Source organism: Microtus ochrogaster, linkage group LG8, assembly GCF_000317375.1.
Source record: "Microtus ochrogaster isolate Prairie Vole_2 linkage group LG8, MicOch1.0, whole genome shotgun sequence".
Classification (NCBI taxonomy): Eukaryota; Metazoa; Chordata; class Mammalia; order Rodentia; family Cricetidae; genus Microtus; species Microtus ochrogaster.
Genome location: NC_022033.1, coordinates 4095000 through 4110223, shown reverse-complemented (window position 1 = coordinate 4110223; position 15224 = coordinate 4095000). Strand labels below are relative to the sequence as shown.

The following is a 15224-nucleotide window of genomic DNA, read 5'->3' as shown; positions in this document are numbered from 1 at the left end:
CAGCATCACTGAAGTGAAATCTTCTGGGAAGTGTTTCCTGAGAGCACAGAGAAGCTATCTTCCAGAGGTGGCTGCGGTTGTGATTCATCCTGGCAACTGGACTTGGTAATGTATAGGAGTTGCCCAGGTACTGGTTTTGAAGGCATGAAGGGGTCAAGGAGAGAAGCTGAGGCTTGGCACTGAGAGAGGCCAGGAGAGGCCATTAGTGAAGATGCAGCCCCAGTGAAAGTTGAAGCCCAAGACTGAAGGGGCCATGCAAAGAAGCTGAGGTTTAGCACCATGAGGAGAGCCTATGAGAGCCTATTGGTGAGAGCTCAGCCCAGTTGCAGCGTGTGACCCCAGCAGTTTGGAGATGCTGGTACCATGGATGACCACCAAAAACAGCAGCAGTGGAGTGAAGACAGCTGGAGCCCAGAAGACAAGCTGTGTGTGCTGCAGAGGGTGGAGCTGGAGAAGTGACCCAAGGCCCTTGGAGGAGTCCAGAAGATAGTGAGCAAATCTCAGACTGTTGAATATTGAGTTCTTTATGTTGCTGTAGTTTGGTTCTGCTTGTCATATTGTGGCAGTGTCCTGGTTCTTCCCTGTTGAAGAAAGTATTTAATTTAATTTTTGATTTTTAAAGAACTCCACAGATGAAAGCCTTGAACTTTTAAAACATATTGGATATTTTAAAGATAGAAATTTTAATGTGTTTGAATTTGAAAAGATTGTGGAACTTTTAGGATTATGATTTTAATGTGAGATCTTGGGAATAAGAAAAGAAGGGCTATGGCTTAATAGTGATATGTTGGTGTTTATTTCCACACCCTTTATCCTGTGCTATTGAGCTTGGTGTCTGTCCATCAGCACCACGCTGACTTGGCTGCTGTTGCAATAAAGCAAGTCTTAAAATTAGGTGGAGATCCTTCCAATTTTTTTTAACACCTTTTTTTTAATCCACTTTGGGTCTTTTGACTGTCCGTGTGAGCTTTAGTGTAACAACATACACATGCACACACACACACACACACAAACACACACACACACACACACAAAAGAAAATAAAACACTAATGGTTAATGCTTGGGGACACACGCCAGTTTTATATGTCAGATCTGTACCGTCAAAGCTACATTAAGCATGCACATCACTATTACAGTTCTGAGACGTCATCTTCTTTTTTTTTTTTTAATTTTTCCAGACAGGGTTTCTCCATAGCTTTTTGGTTCCTGTCCTGGAACTAGCTCTTCTAGAGATGTCATCTTTGAGCCATGTGTGATAACCACAGGAACTGCTAGGTTAGCCAGGATCCCTCCTCACAGCCCTTGTTAGAAAAGCTGTGGGAATTGGTTCCTCTGAGGAAGTTCTCTTTGCGTGGCTCTGTGTGTGTCTTGTATGCACTTGATATAGCTGTTGGTTCTATGTAGGCAAGTGAGGATGGCTCCTGGTGATGGAACCCAGAGGGAGAGCTCTGCTCAGCCAAGGGCATCCATGAGGGCCAAGTGAGCTCTGAAGAGTCTCTCTCAGCAAAACCCAGCATCCGATGGAAGAAGAGGCAATAGCTGGAAGTGGGAATCTGGTGAAAACCATTAAGAATCAGGGCTAAGAAGATCCAGTCCCCTCCCATGGAAAGTACAGAGGACATCTAGGCTGGCAAACTGGTGCTTGCCAGATCCTGGCAGAAGCCTTGGTGCTGTCCCAGGTCCTGAGCAATCTCCAAAGTCCCTGATGTATACGGAAGTTTCTGTCCTGGTTCCCACAACCATCCAGTCCCAACAAAACATATAGAGGCTTATATTAATTGCAAACTGGTTAGTCTATTAGCGCAGACTTATTATTAACTAGCTCTTACAACTTAAATTAACCCATAATTCTTATTTATGTTAGCCACATGGCTTGATATCTTTTCTCAGTGAGACATTCACATCTTGCTTCCTCTGTGCCTGGGTGGCAACTGCACACTGAGCCTTTCCTTTTCCCAGAATTCTCCTAGTGTGGGCACACAACCAATACTTCCTACCTGGCTACTGGCCAATCAGTGTGTTATTAAACCAATACAAGTGACAAATCTTTACAGGGTACAAGAGCATCTCCCACAGAACTTCCCTTTCTTCTTTTCAAAACAAGAACTCTGAACTGAATCTCCATTGTTTAGCTTTTTTCCTGACCATTATCCATAACAACTTGGAACCACCACTCTAAACAAAGACAAACACCCATAATCCATGTTTTGGGAATGTGGGCATTGTTTTCTAGGCTACTTCCTGCTGATTGGGGACACTGATAATCTTATGGCGATGCAAAGAAAATTTAGGATTATGGTCAAGTTCTGATGAGAGTATTCTTTGAGGTTGGATCAACATCTCAGTCAGCAGTTTTGAGGCGGTTCTGGATGTAGAACTCAGAGGAAACTGCAACAGAGGTGCTCTGAAATGTTGGACCACCTGGGTCATCTGTCCTTATTGGAGATTGTTCAGGGGGTCTTCTTATATCAAACCTTATTTTTCTTAACCAAGAATGAATCCATAGCCTCTCATTTCCTGTGGAAACAAAAGCAAAACCTCTTCCCAAAGTAACATACCTTTTGACTTTGAAGTCAAGGCATTTTCAAAATATGTAAGTTGTATCAATCCAGCAGCATTTATAATCAAATGTCATTTGGCAGCTGTTGCTCCTTCCTCAGCAGTCAAACCATTTAAAGACAACACAATAACACACAGTATCCAGACTCTGTATTTCCCATCCGTACATGGCTTCTTTTGTTTTTACTTTATTTTCTTTATTTTTATTTTTAATATTTGGTTATTTTTGTAATATTTATTTTTTATTATGTATACAATATTCTGTCTTGTGTGTGTGCCTGAAGGCCAGAAGAAGGCACCAGACCCCATTATAGATGGTTGTGAGCCACCATGTGGTTGCTGGGAATTGAACTCAGGACCTTTGGAAGAAAAGGCAATGCTCTTAACCTCTGAGCCATCTCTCCAGCCCCCAATATTTGGTTATTTTTGAGAGATCATTTTTTGTGTATCTCTGCCTATCCTAGATCTCACTCTGTAGGCTAGACTGGCCTCTGGCTCACAGAGATCCGCCTGCTTCTACCTCCCAAGTGCTGGTATTAAAGGCATGTGCCACCACACCCAACTATATTTCTTTTTTAAAAGACTTTATCCTTTTTCTTTTCTCTCCCAAGACAATGTATATTTTAAAACACACTGTAAACCACTTAGAGGTTGTTTTTTCCCCTCTGAATCTATCTTTACTGTATATCTCTGTCTTTTTCTGACTACGTGAGTCCTTAGCGACATGAGTAGGATTAAAGTTGCAGCTTAGGTGGCTGGATCCACCCCACTCCTCGACTTTCTAAGAGTCTAGCTTCATGGCAGAGGTACTGGTGGGAGCCACTTTTTTTTTTTTTAACTACAACTCTGTGGAGTTTTTAGATTCATGCCACTATCAAGAAGCCTGTTGCTGGCAGGGTCTCTCAAAAGAGTTACAAGGTTTTTGCCACAAATGCTGAGTCAGGAAACCTCTCTTAAAGGGCCTTTGCTTTCTTCTAGAAAACAGCGTCCACCTGAGAAAATGCTTCTACTAAGAAAGTTGTGCTTAATTCTGTTCTTTTATGTCTAGAATCCCTTCTCGAGCTCCCTCAGGTTTTATGTGGATGCAGTTGCCCCATGTTGGCACTATATAAAGCACAATTAATAAAAACCCAGAGAGAGAGAGAAATTGGGTTCAACCTGAAGATCTGAAAATCAAAACAGCCAGCCACCGGTTTTTACTTCAACCTCAGTCCAAAAATGATGATCCTGCCTCCAGGAATTTCAGAATGAGACTTTGGGTGAGAGCTGTCTCCTCTAGTTTTCTAATCCTCTCTAGGGCTGGGATTGAAGACATGTACCACTTGGTTTCTATGGCAACTGGTGTGGCTACTGGGATTAAGGTGTGTGTTACCATTTTCTGGTCTGCAAGGCTGGCCAGTGAAGCTGTTTTATTCTCTGATCCTCAGGCGAGCTTTATTTATTAAAATGCAATTGAAATGACACGACTGCCTGAGAACTGGCCGTGTCCTTGTCCTTCTCCATTACCATCCCCCCCCCTCCACACACACACACTCCTCAGCTTAGGATCCACAGAGAGCTAGGGGTAAGATGATCTTAGGGTGCACAGAACCTAGCACTAAGAAGTGGGATATCGCATAATGGAAAAGTTATTCTGTTCAATGATTTTGACCAAAAGCAGTGGAATGAGACCAACACCTAGTTCTTCCTCATGCCCTTCCACACAGGCAGGAAGGTTCCCGGATGCTGAGGGATAATGCACTTATACACTGTAAAAATTTATCACTCATCTTGGTTTAATGAAATGCTGGTTGGCCAATAACCAGGCAGGAAGTATAGGTGGGCAACCAGACTAGAAGAATTCTGGGAAGAGGAAAGGAGAGGTGCAGTCACCAGCCAGACACAGAGGAAGCAAGATGAGAATGCCTCACTAAGAAAAGGTACCAAGCCACATGGCTAAACATAGACAAGAACTGTGGGTTAATTTAAGTTGTAAGATTTAGTTAATAATAAGCCTGAGCTAATAAGTCAAACAGTTTATAATTAATATAAGCCTCTGCATGTTTTGTTGGAACTGAATGGCTACAGTACCAGGCAGGACAGAAACTTCTGTCTACACCAGGGTCAGAGCATGAAAGTGGAACCCTCAAGGCCAGACTTTAGCAAGACTGTTCTGTTTTAATGGCTTTTAAAATCCATTTATGTGTTTGTTCACGTTTGTACACGTAAGTGCACATGTTGCCTGCATGGGAAGATCAGAGGTCAACATCTGATGTTTTTAGGTACTGTCCACTTCCTTTGGGTCAGGGTCTCTCATTGGCCTGTCACTCAGGGATTGAGCCGGACTGCTGTCTAATGAACCAGGGATCTGTTTGATCTTTCTGTTTTCTGACCCAGGCTGGAGTTACAGCCATGCGTAGCTTTCTGTTTTTATGTGGGGATCCAACTTGGATGTTCTTGCTTCCTGGACAGGCACTTTGCTACGTAAATACCCCTGAGCTTTCATAGTTTTCATAGTAATTCAGCAGCCCATGTTCCCTTCCTTAGGTATTATGTGGTACAGGGTGGAGGTTGCAATTGTCAGCCAACCAATAATTGATTTGGATCTCTTTTGGATTCCTCTTTAATTTTGTTCACACCAACCAATTGTGACCCTTTGAATTATGCTCCTAGTGTATAGCAAAGCACAAGTCCAGAAGACCAAGAGCTTAGCCACCACCTTTCCAGTGGTCCATACTGGAGCACACATGTGCTAGAGGAAGGGGCATGGCAATCACATGTCCAGCCTTGTTCGGGTCCCGAACAGCATCTGAAGGCTGAATAGCTCTGTTCTGAGCCACCCTGGGAACTTGGCTGCCTACTCTTCCTCCATAGTCGCTTTTTGTGGGGTCCCTCATGCGGTCTCTCTTGCTTGTGCCCAAGGGGCTTTTCTGTGCCTCACTGGCATGAGCCTACCTAACTCTACAGGGTGTCGACGACTTGCTTTCTCTCTACTCAAAAAGAAAACCCTTTCTTGGGCCTGGACCCTCAGTTGGAGTTCCTGTGGAAGTAGGAGGCCTGAGTGTGGCAAAGTCTTCTCTAAGGCCATGCAGGTCTCCAGAGCATCAGTCTGTGCCGCACCTCCCGTGATTGGCTGGTAATAACTCCCATGTGCCAAGCACCCCTGCGATTCCTGCTAATGCTCCACTTAGAAGAAGAAAATCCGCAAATGCCTGGCACATTGTAGTGTTGTCGACATGGCCACTCGCCTCCTTCAGAGTGGAGGTCAACAAATAATTTTCAGCTTTGTTTAAAGCCTTTTTAATGGAGTCTAGAAAATGCTCTAATTATGAGCGATTATCTGCTGAAGTGCTCCCAAGCTTTTTAAAGCTTTTCTTAGCTTCTCTGTACCGTTTCACTCTAGGCACAGAGTTCAAGTTGTTGGAGGGACTTATGAAAGATGAGGCGGTTTTTTTCTTTCCTTTTCTTTCTTTCCTTTTTTTTAAAATCACATAATTTGGACTGTTTACAAGGAAGGGTTAGCGATCTTTCCTTTGGGTATGAAATAGAGATTTTATTTTCCACCCATTTCCATCCTGTCCCCCACGTGAGTGAAAACTGTCAGAATGACCTGGAAGTTTCTTTCTTAGCTAAAGTGTGGCTGCCTTCCGAGATGCCTGAGGTTCCTCACCTGCACCTCACAAAGGGACCAACTCAGCCCTGGTATTATTGGGGACTGGATGCTCTTTGTGGGGCTGTTGTATGTCCCAAAAGACATTCAGCAACAGGCCCTAGTTTGTACTCTTGGCCCTTTGCTCTAAGAAACAAAAGGTTTCTGTGTCCTCTGAAGAACAAAATTACCCGCAATTGCTAACAGTTGACCCAAACCACTCTGTGCTAAGGAGAGGCATCCATGTGATGGGAGTGGCCCTGAGGGTTGAGGGGGTTACCTCTTACCTTACATGGTTAAGTTTTGTCAACTCAACACAAACTGGAGTCGCCCAGGGAGAGAGGACTTCAATTAAGGAATTGCCTCTATCAGATTGTTCTGTAAGCAAGACCGTGGGACATTTTCTTGATTGATAATTGATGTGTGATGTGGGAGGTCCCAGACCACTGTGGATTGGGTCATCCCTGGGCTGCTGCTCCTGGGTTCTATAAGAAATCAGGCTGAGCAAGCCATTAAGCTGCAGTCCTCCATGGTCTCTGCTTCAGTTCCTGCCTCCAGGTTCCTGTCTTGAGTTCCTGCCCTGATGTTCCTTGATGGTGGGCTATAATTGTACAGTGAAATCATCCTTCCTCGCATTGCTTTTGGGCATGGCATTTATCATAGCAACAGGAAGCAACTAATTAGAGTTCCTTATGTGTGCTGATGACCTTCAGCCATCCTCCAGCTCCCAGGAGGCTGTGTCCTGTCCCCTTTTGTCCTGCTATACTGACATCACCATCTTCTTTCTTCTGTCATTGTCACCACAGTATGGACCCTTCAGTCACCCAGAGTCGCCTCTCCAGGATCTGTGCTTCAAGGTTCTGATCTTCCCATCCCTGGAGACAGTCTCTGAAATCCCACCACTCAGCTTTGGCACAGTCTGTGGCTGGGAGACCCTGGCAGGTGGTGTTACAGAGACCCGAGAACACGCGTCTTCCTCCCATGGGCTCTGAACTGTAGAAATGAAGCCGGACCCACCTGGAAAGGAGGTCCTAGCAGCTATCACAGTTGTGAGAAATCGGAGTCGTCCACATTTTGCTCTTGTTCATGACAGAGCCATAGTCTCAAGTTCATTGATAACTGTGGTGCCAAGCAGAGAGAGTCCTGAACTGGTGGACCCTGATCTGTTCATTTGCACTAAGAGCTCTCTCATCTAGGGTCTTACACATTCTAGAAATACCTAAGCAAAGTGAAGCAAGCCTTGATTGCAGAACTTTTCAGACCCTTTCCCTGCCAAGAACTGTGATTGTTCCTGGGCACACTTTTGAGGCTTCTTAAAGTAGTTTGAACTTGGAACCGGTTTCCTTTTCGAGCAGAATCCCCTACCATTGTTCTCGGGATGTCCTTTGGGAAAGAAAGTCACCGAACAACGGCAGTGTTCTCACCTGACTTCTTGCTGACTTGTTCTAAGGTAGCTTCAAAACCAAGAGAGACGCCACATCTTCCAGTATAAAAGTCAAAGACGCTTTTCAGTCGTATGGCTTCGAGTGGGACCCTGGAGGAGAGAGTGTGGTTTAAGTGAATGGATCCCAAGGCTTGGTAAAGGACCTTGCGCCCTGGTTCCTGTCTACACACACAGTGGTGGTGGCGGTCATGGGGGCAGAATGGTGGAGGAGAAGCGGTCAGGGGAGGTCTGAGGGGTCAGCAACCACCCTGACCTTCCTCTTGGGAAACCCTGGAGCAGAGGAGAAGGGGAAAGCGTGGAGTGAAGGAAAGCAGAAGTTTCCTTTTGTGCCCAACGGGTTTGTTTTTTTATCTGTTTGCAAATGTTCAGTGTAATGGTTTGAAACCCAGCCGTGAGCTGCCGCCGCCCACACAAAGCTGCCGTGGTGCCGAGCTCCGGCAGGCAAGCCATCTCCCCTGTGTCGGCCATTACCCCGAACCCACACCAGGGCAGCCTCCTCGCCACCCCCCAGTGTCCTTCTGCCACCCCCCCCCCCCCGCCTCCCCGCCCCCCCCCCCCCCCCCCCCCAGGTCCCTTCTCCCCCCACCGCCTCGGCACCCCCGACTCCCACCACCTTCCACACACACCATCCTTCTTTTTTTAAATCTCCAGCTCTCGGTTTTCTCTAGAGGAGGCACAGAGAGAAAGCAGAGATGGGACGAGCAGGGAGAATGTTCCTGCCTCTTCGCAGCCACCAGCTTTCAGGAGAGCGCGGCAGCCCCCCCTGCCTGTGGACTGACCACTGAAAGGTGAGAGAAGACTTTGTGCTTTCTTTGTGCACCTGGAGGTCTGGGGTGCAAGGCCAGGTGCAGGGCTCTGATTCTTACGCCTGGGCTCTCGCCTCCGAGTGACTGTAAGGCGAGCATGATGGATGCCTCCTTCCAACACACGCAGTTGTTTCCGACACAATCCCCCACTCAGGGGCACACAGGAGCTCGGAACCCAGGGGTTCCCTCCTCCACCTCCAGCACAGCCTGCAAACCCTGAGGTGTGGAGCAATGTGTGAGCCTGCCTTCGCCTTGACCTGTTGGTTTCCGACTGAGGCTGCTGGCCCTTCCTCCCTCGAGTGAGCAGTGACCCACACTTTGGGGGCCATATGGAATGGTCCTCCATCCAAGGGGCTTTGGGAAACCTCTTTTCCCTAGTGGCCCCTAGCCCGGTAATCAGAAGCAATCAGATCCAGCTGCCCAGCTAATCTGTATGAAAGAGGCTTCCTTCCTTGCAGAAATCAACAAAGTTTAAAATAGATGGGACTGTAATCGGAAGCGAAGCTATAGAGTTCTATGTGATGTAACAGGCAGGGGCATCCGCATGGAAAATATTAAGTACCAATGACACGGTTTCGGACCCTGGGAGCCAGGAAAAGCAATGATTTCCTTGCTTATTAAGCATGTTTGTGGGTCAGAGGGTAGCTGAGTGGGACCATCACTTCCGGAAGTGAAACCTCCCAATGCAAAGAAGAGAAGGACAACAAAGATGGAGAGGAAGAGGAGAGAGGGATGGGGAAAGAGAGAGGAGAGAGACAGACAGAGACAGAGACACAGAGAAAAACGCACATGCAGAACAGAAGCTGGAAGAAAGGCTCTGAATTCTGTGCAGTCAGAGATGAGTCAGTTGGCAAAGCTCTATTTTTAGTGTTCAGACTCTGCTGTTACAGTTTGCCCGGCATTAATTAATGTCACAGGCGTGTTCCACACTCAGTTCTGAAGGGCCTTGGCGTGCCGTTCAGACTAGAGGTGTTGATCTTAAGCACAGACTCTCCACAAGGCCTTTCGGGCTGGTCTCTGACAAAAACGTGTCCAGTATGTCCTGCCCTCTGCCCTTGGCCTCTCCGGGTGTATCCGTTCGTCTCTTGGCTCCAGCCCTTAGCTGTCTGGCCGTTGGCCAAAGGAGAACCACAATTGTTATGTCTTGTTTTTCCAAAAGGAAAGGTTGTACAAGCTGAAATTAGTGCGTGTTGCGGGGAGATGTTGGGTCAGGGCTTGGCATAAGAAAGGGAGGCCCTGGGGCATTTCTACCACTGCTAGGAAGAAGGATGCTGACTTTGATAAAATCAGTTTTATTACCACCCCCAAAGCTTGCTTCTGTTTCAAGAGGTATGTCTGTTCTTATAAAGACCCATATTTGAGCAGGAGAGGCTACTGGCATGGAGCCATGCTTCGTGAGGAGATGCAGGCAATGGACAAGTTGAGCATAAGGCAGAGGGAGAATTGGAAGGCCAAGAGGTAGCCAGTGTCTGTGATAGGTGGTGTGTTAGCATCACCACAGCCAACTAAAACACAGGAGTTGCTCTCCCATAGTCCTGTCTGAGGAGATCAGCCGTATGCTCTCCTCAGTGATCCAGAACACGTTCCTACAACCCAAGAGTGAGCCTGAACCATCCATCCTTGGAGGCCAGCACACAGGTTTCATTAGTGAGTAAATACTCTTTGGTTGGCCAATCCAAGGCCGGGCCACTGATGAACTCTACAGAGTGGGATGGGAGAAGTCCCCATGTGCCCGGTAGCATGTGAGAGGCCCCACTGTTGAGTGAAGAAATCTGGAGTGTGAAGAAATTCTGATAATCCTGGACAGTTGTATTTCCTGGCCCTGGAGAGGAATTGCCTTCCCTCAGTCTCTGAAGCCTTTGAGAATGATGGCCAGACCTGAGGGTATGCGCCATCAGGCTGCTGGCTTTGGTCTTGAGTCCTGACGTCTACTCTAGCCTGGCATTGCCAGGGCGGCATCAAGGACCCTGAGCTGTCCCACCCCAGATTCACTGGCCCGAGTGTGTTCTACCCCCCAGACACCACCAGGATCTCTGATCACTTTCCCACAGACCCCCTCTGAAGCACCTTCAGCCTAGGAGAAGTTTCCAGATGGAAGCTGTTGGCCAGGAACACTGTCCATGAGGGCAGAGACAGAAGATGGTTCTCTATTTGTCATGAAAAGTCCCTAGTCCTTTCTAGGCTGGCCATACTTGTAACTACAGATCTGTGGTTTCATCTTGCCAGTCCAAACAGGAAAGTGACTTGCAGACCCCTGGCCTCTCTCTGTTGGAGGTGTGACCGTAGCAATAGCATGCTATTAGGAACTCTGCTGAGAGCCTGGTGGATGCTTCAATTCTCTAGCTGCCTTTGCTGCTTAGGGTTTAACCATCCACGGGGAAGCAGATCCCACTGGCTCCGATTCAGTGGAAACCTAAGTTCCCAGAAGGAAGGTCTCATCAAGGCTGGTGGTATCAGGGAAAGGTGATGCTTTGTGTTGTGTCATCTTTGCAACTTGCCTTAAGGATGGGGTCTTCCCAATACCTCTTTATGGAGGAACATGTAAAGCTTCTGTTTTAAATTTGGGATTTTATATGGTACTACACTCCATAACATACCCACTGGTCTTACCATACACATTCCCTTCTCTATAAATCTCGAAGGAAAACAGTCACTCTTGGGTGAGGTACAGGTTTACCAGTAGTGTCTCTGCTCCCCAGTGTGCAAAGCCTGGCCCGGCAAAGCCTCCAGGCACAGAGCTGACGCCCTAGTCACCACACATGGCTCATGCAAGCTTGACGTGTATTCTCTTCTCTTTCCCCTCTGTCTCTGGTCTCAGGTAGCCTAAGATGGATGGCCTGGAAGTTTCTTCCAGGCTCCACCTTCCAATGCTGGGGTGACAGGTGTGTCACACAGTGCTGCAGATCACACACTCAGGGCCCCTGTGCACACTCGATAAGCACTCCTCCCGAGCCACACATGGCCCCTAACTCCCTTCCTGGTGGGTCTCAAGTAACTAATGGAGCTGGACTTGAACTCAGGTACTGATTTCTGCCTCACACCGCACAGTGCCCAGCTTAGATAAAGACTGTCATCAAGTAAATCTAGTATTGCTCCAAACTCCCTGAAGGGGTCCAGAGCACCGAAGGCCGATGGAGGGATCTGTAGGTAACTACAGGCTGGACTCCTGCTCCAGCCCCTGGACTGAAGCAGCCTAGCTCACGTGCCCCACCCCCAAGATCCAACCCCCGCGCCATGGCTCGCCCTCTTCCTCTGTGACCTGCCACGGGCCTCACATCCTGTGAGGAGGCCCTAGAAACGGGCTCTGTTGATGAAAACACGCGTGCTCTTCACCACAGGAAGCGTGGCCTCACGTTCGCAGTGATAACTGCCAGGTTCCTCACACAGAATGGAGGGGAGCACCCTTTAGCTCTATACCTAGGTTAGGAAGCGCACGTTCTTTCCCCTCCCCCCTCAGCAATTCTCAATGTGCCTCCCATGAAGCCTCCTGCCCCCCCTTCCTATCCCAGAGTAGGAAGCAGGACATTTAGGAAACGGGGACCATGTACCCTTGATCTCTGGGAGAGCAGCGAGAAAACAGGATATTAGTAATAACTGGAGCCTTGGGGCCTGGGCCCCAGGTATGGTGTTTTTATAAAATCTAGGTCACCCGGCTAACTTTTGAATTTCAGTTAAGCAGTGACAATTGTCTTGATAGAGGATTGTATAGAAGCTGCTCTTTCTAAGACATTACTCATCATCCCCTTGAAATAGAAATTTAACCAAGAGTCCTGTACTTTTGGGTCCATGGCAACAGGGCCCTGAGGCCTAGGGGACCTGCTTCTTCGCCTAGCGCAACTCTTGGTCCTCCGATACAAACAAGAGCTCTCTACACCTTAGCAGTACTTCTCTCTGGAACACCTTGTGTCAGGAGTTTTTATGCGCAGCTGTCTCAGTGTCCATTTCCCAGAGGAGAAACTGAGGCAGGGAGGCTGGTGTGAACCACTGATCTGCAGCTCCCAGCCGGTATCCCTGGCAGTGGGTGGGTTAAGTGGCACCAACTTCAGAGAGGCGGTAATAACAGGTTAGCTTAGGAAAGCTCTGTGCAGAGATGGGGAGGGCTGTGTCAACACATGCAAATTATATGCAAATATTCTTGGCCCTCCTGGCAGGCTCACCTAGGTGGGAGACCCAAGAGCACAGTCTCAGTTGTCCATGGGGTTCTAGTATGGGCAAGCGCATAGCAAGCTGATAGCCACTGGGTCTTTGGGAGGCCTGAGTTCCCTGCGCACGTGGGCTGGGGGAAATGCACACACGTGTTCCCGTGTTCTCTAGGCGTGGATGCGGATGTGAGGGGGCTGGTGTGGAGGTGGATGCTTGAGGTTGTGGGGCGTGGTGATGTGTGCGTGACCTGCCACCTTGATTTGTGTATTCCCAGCAAGCCACATGGCTCCTGTCTCCTGGGATGACCTTCCCCAGAGCTCTGGCATTGCTTTATGGAGAGAAGAAAGCAGTCTTTCCTGGAGTTCCTCTACTGAGATACCCTTGGAGACCAATCCTAACACAACATTGCCATTGGCATCGGCAAGGACTGATGCTACACCTGGCCCCTGGGGTGCGCACCTTGTGCTTAATTCTACAGGCCCCAGGGTTTGTGCTGCCCTAACCATATACCCAATAGTTGGCATTTGATACTTAGATACAGTGACAGTGGGGAAGGTACAGCCACTTGCTCACAGTTAATGGCATGTTAAGTCAAGATTCAGATGCTCTGTAGTTTGGCCATGCATCTTAGCATGGAGGAGCAGGAGAGGGTGGCATGCTGCATCCTGGCATGGACTTACCACAGAAAGAAGGTTCCGTGGTAGTTTGTATTAGTCATGACAAAGGTTTTTTGGGGATTCATACTTTTAGAGTTAGTAGGTTGGTCTTCAATGTTCATTCTCAGTGACATTATGTGCTGAAAGATACTCTCCTGGACAGGAAGCTGAGCTGGGGGGGGGGACAACCAGGAGAGGACCCTCCCTGGATTTTCCATCTGGCAGTATGAAGGAAAGATATCCACCACCCAAGGTCAGCCTTAGTTTTCTGTAAGTTAGAGAATGGGTCATGAAGCCTGGACCTGTAATTGTCCTTACTGATCCCTTGCTGGCTGGTTTAGGGTAAGTTAGTTCACTGCTGTGGGCTTCCTGTCTCCACTTGTGGCATGGTGTGTCTGGTGAGGTATTTCTGTCCCATGTAGTGTGGAGGTTTCACAAGCATCTCCTTAGCTGATCACACCTCTCTCTCTACACTAGAGAGAGAAAAAGGAGTGTTTCTCACCTTTGAAGATCTTAGAGGTCTATGAAGACAGCTGAGCCCACTGCAACACAAGACAGGCAAAGATTCACCCAAGAAACTCATAGAGTTGGTGTTGGCAGTGTTCAGGATATGGAAAGATCATTTCTAGTTAGGGAGAGACTCCTTACGGCCTTGCTTGAGGAGGCAACCCCCGGGATCCACCATGTAGTCCCCTACAAGGATAGGCCTTGGGCTTGTGAATCCAGGACAGGATGGTCATTCCAGGTGAAAGGGGCAGCATCTAACAACTGTGGAGGAGAATTTGGAAGAGGAGAAACTGTAGCTGGCATCGAAGTTGCCACCTACCAGTCATCTACTTACCCACCTACCCATTCACTTACGCACCTGCCCATCCACTCATCATTCAGCGGTCCATCATTTGTGTACCCATCGATCACTCGTTCATCCATCCAGTCACCTATCCATCCGTGACTCTCCAACATTCATCTCCCCACCAACACATCCACCTCTGGCAGTGAGTGTGGAACAGGTAAGAGAATGTGTTGCCCTGTGGAAACCAGAGACAATAAGTACACTCAGTAATAATCACTGTGCTAATGTGTGCACGAGAATCTGAGATAGTAGTAGCAGCATCCAGGGCAGTAGTTCTCAACCTGTGGGTCACGGCCCCTTTGGGGTCACGTATCACATACCCTGCATATCAGACACTTAATTACAATTCATAAGAGTAGCAAAATTAAAGTTATGCAGTAGCAATAAAGTAATTTTATGGTTGGGGGTCACCACACCGTGAGAAATTATATTAAAGGGTCGCAGCCCTTGGAAGACTGAGAACCATGGAGGTAGGGCTCCCCTGAGGATGTGGAAGGTCAGTGGGAAGAAAGGAGGGATGGAAAGAACATCCCAGGCCACGAGTGCGGCTCTCCAGGGATACAGGCAGGAACTCAAGAACCTAGAGGCCAATGTGTGGCTTTAATGTAGATGACAAGAAATGGGGACGGGAGGTAAGCAGAGGCAGCAAGTGTGGGACCGTCTGGACCAGGGAGCATCACTATCTCATGGGTTGGAGGTGTAACTTCATTTGCACAAGCTATCTTGTTGCCTCTGAGGGGAGAGGCATGTTTCCTGAACACCTTGACTGAAATCTCCCTTGGCTTCTTGCTCTCAGCCCGGAGTCCTCAGAGACTCGCCAGACAGTGTCTTGGACAAACTCTGTTCCTAAGCTCTGTGCCCCACTCGGCTCCCAGCACCGGAGCTCCAGAGAACATGTGTATTGGCTCTGGCCATCTACCTCCGAGTTCCTTCTAATTAAGCCAAATCTCAAGGAACTTCACCCCCAAGAGAACAGAAGCCCACAAAATATTAAACATGCTTAAGACCTGGTCCCTAGCTTTCACGAAGGTCAGAGAGTGGTTTCTGTCTGGCCCTTCTTGCTGGGCTGGGTGTATCCTCACAGAGTGGTTCCCTGAGGAGCAAGAGGCTTGGCAAAAGCTGTGATTGCTTCA

At 48.1% G+C, this 15224-nt stretch overlaps 1 protein-coding gene across 1 annotated transcript in view; it reads left to right on the top strand.

Annotated features, from left to right (window-relative positions):
- The first annotated feature begins 8223 nt into the window (after positions 1-8223).
- The window catches only part of Znf831 (zinc finger protein 831), a 112148-nt gene continuing 105147 nt past the window's right edge, over positions 8224-15224 (top strand). Inside the window, exon 1 of the mRNA XM_005362771.3 lies at positions 8224-8421. The gene's annotated coding sequence lies outside the window, so the exon portion shown is untranslated. The remainder of the gene's footprint in view (positions 8422-15224) is intronic.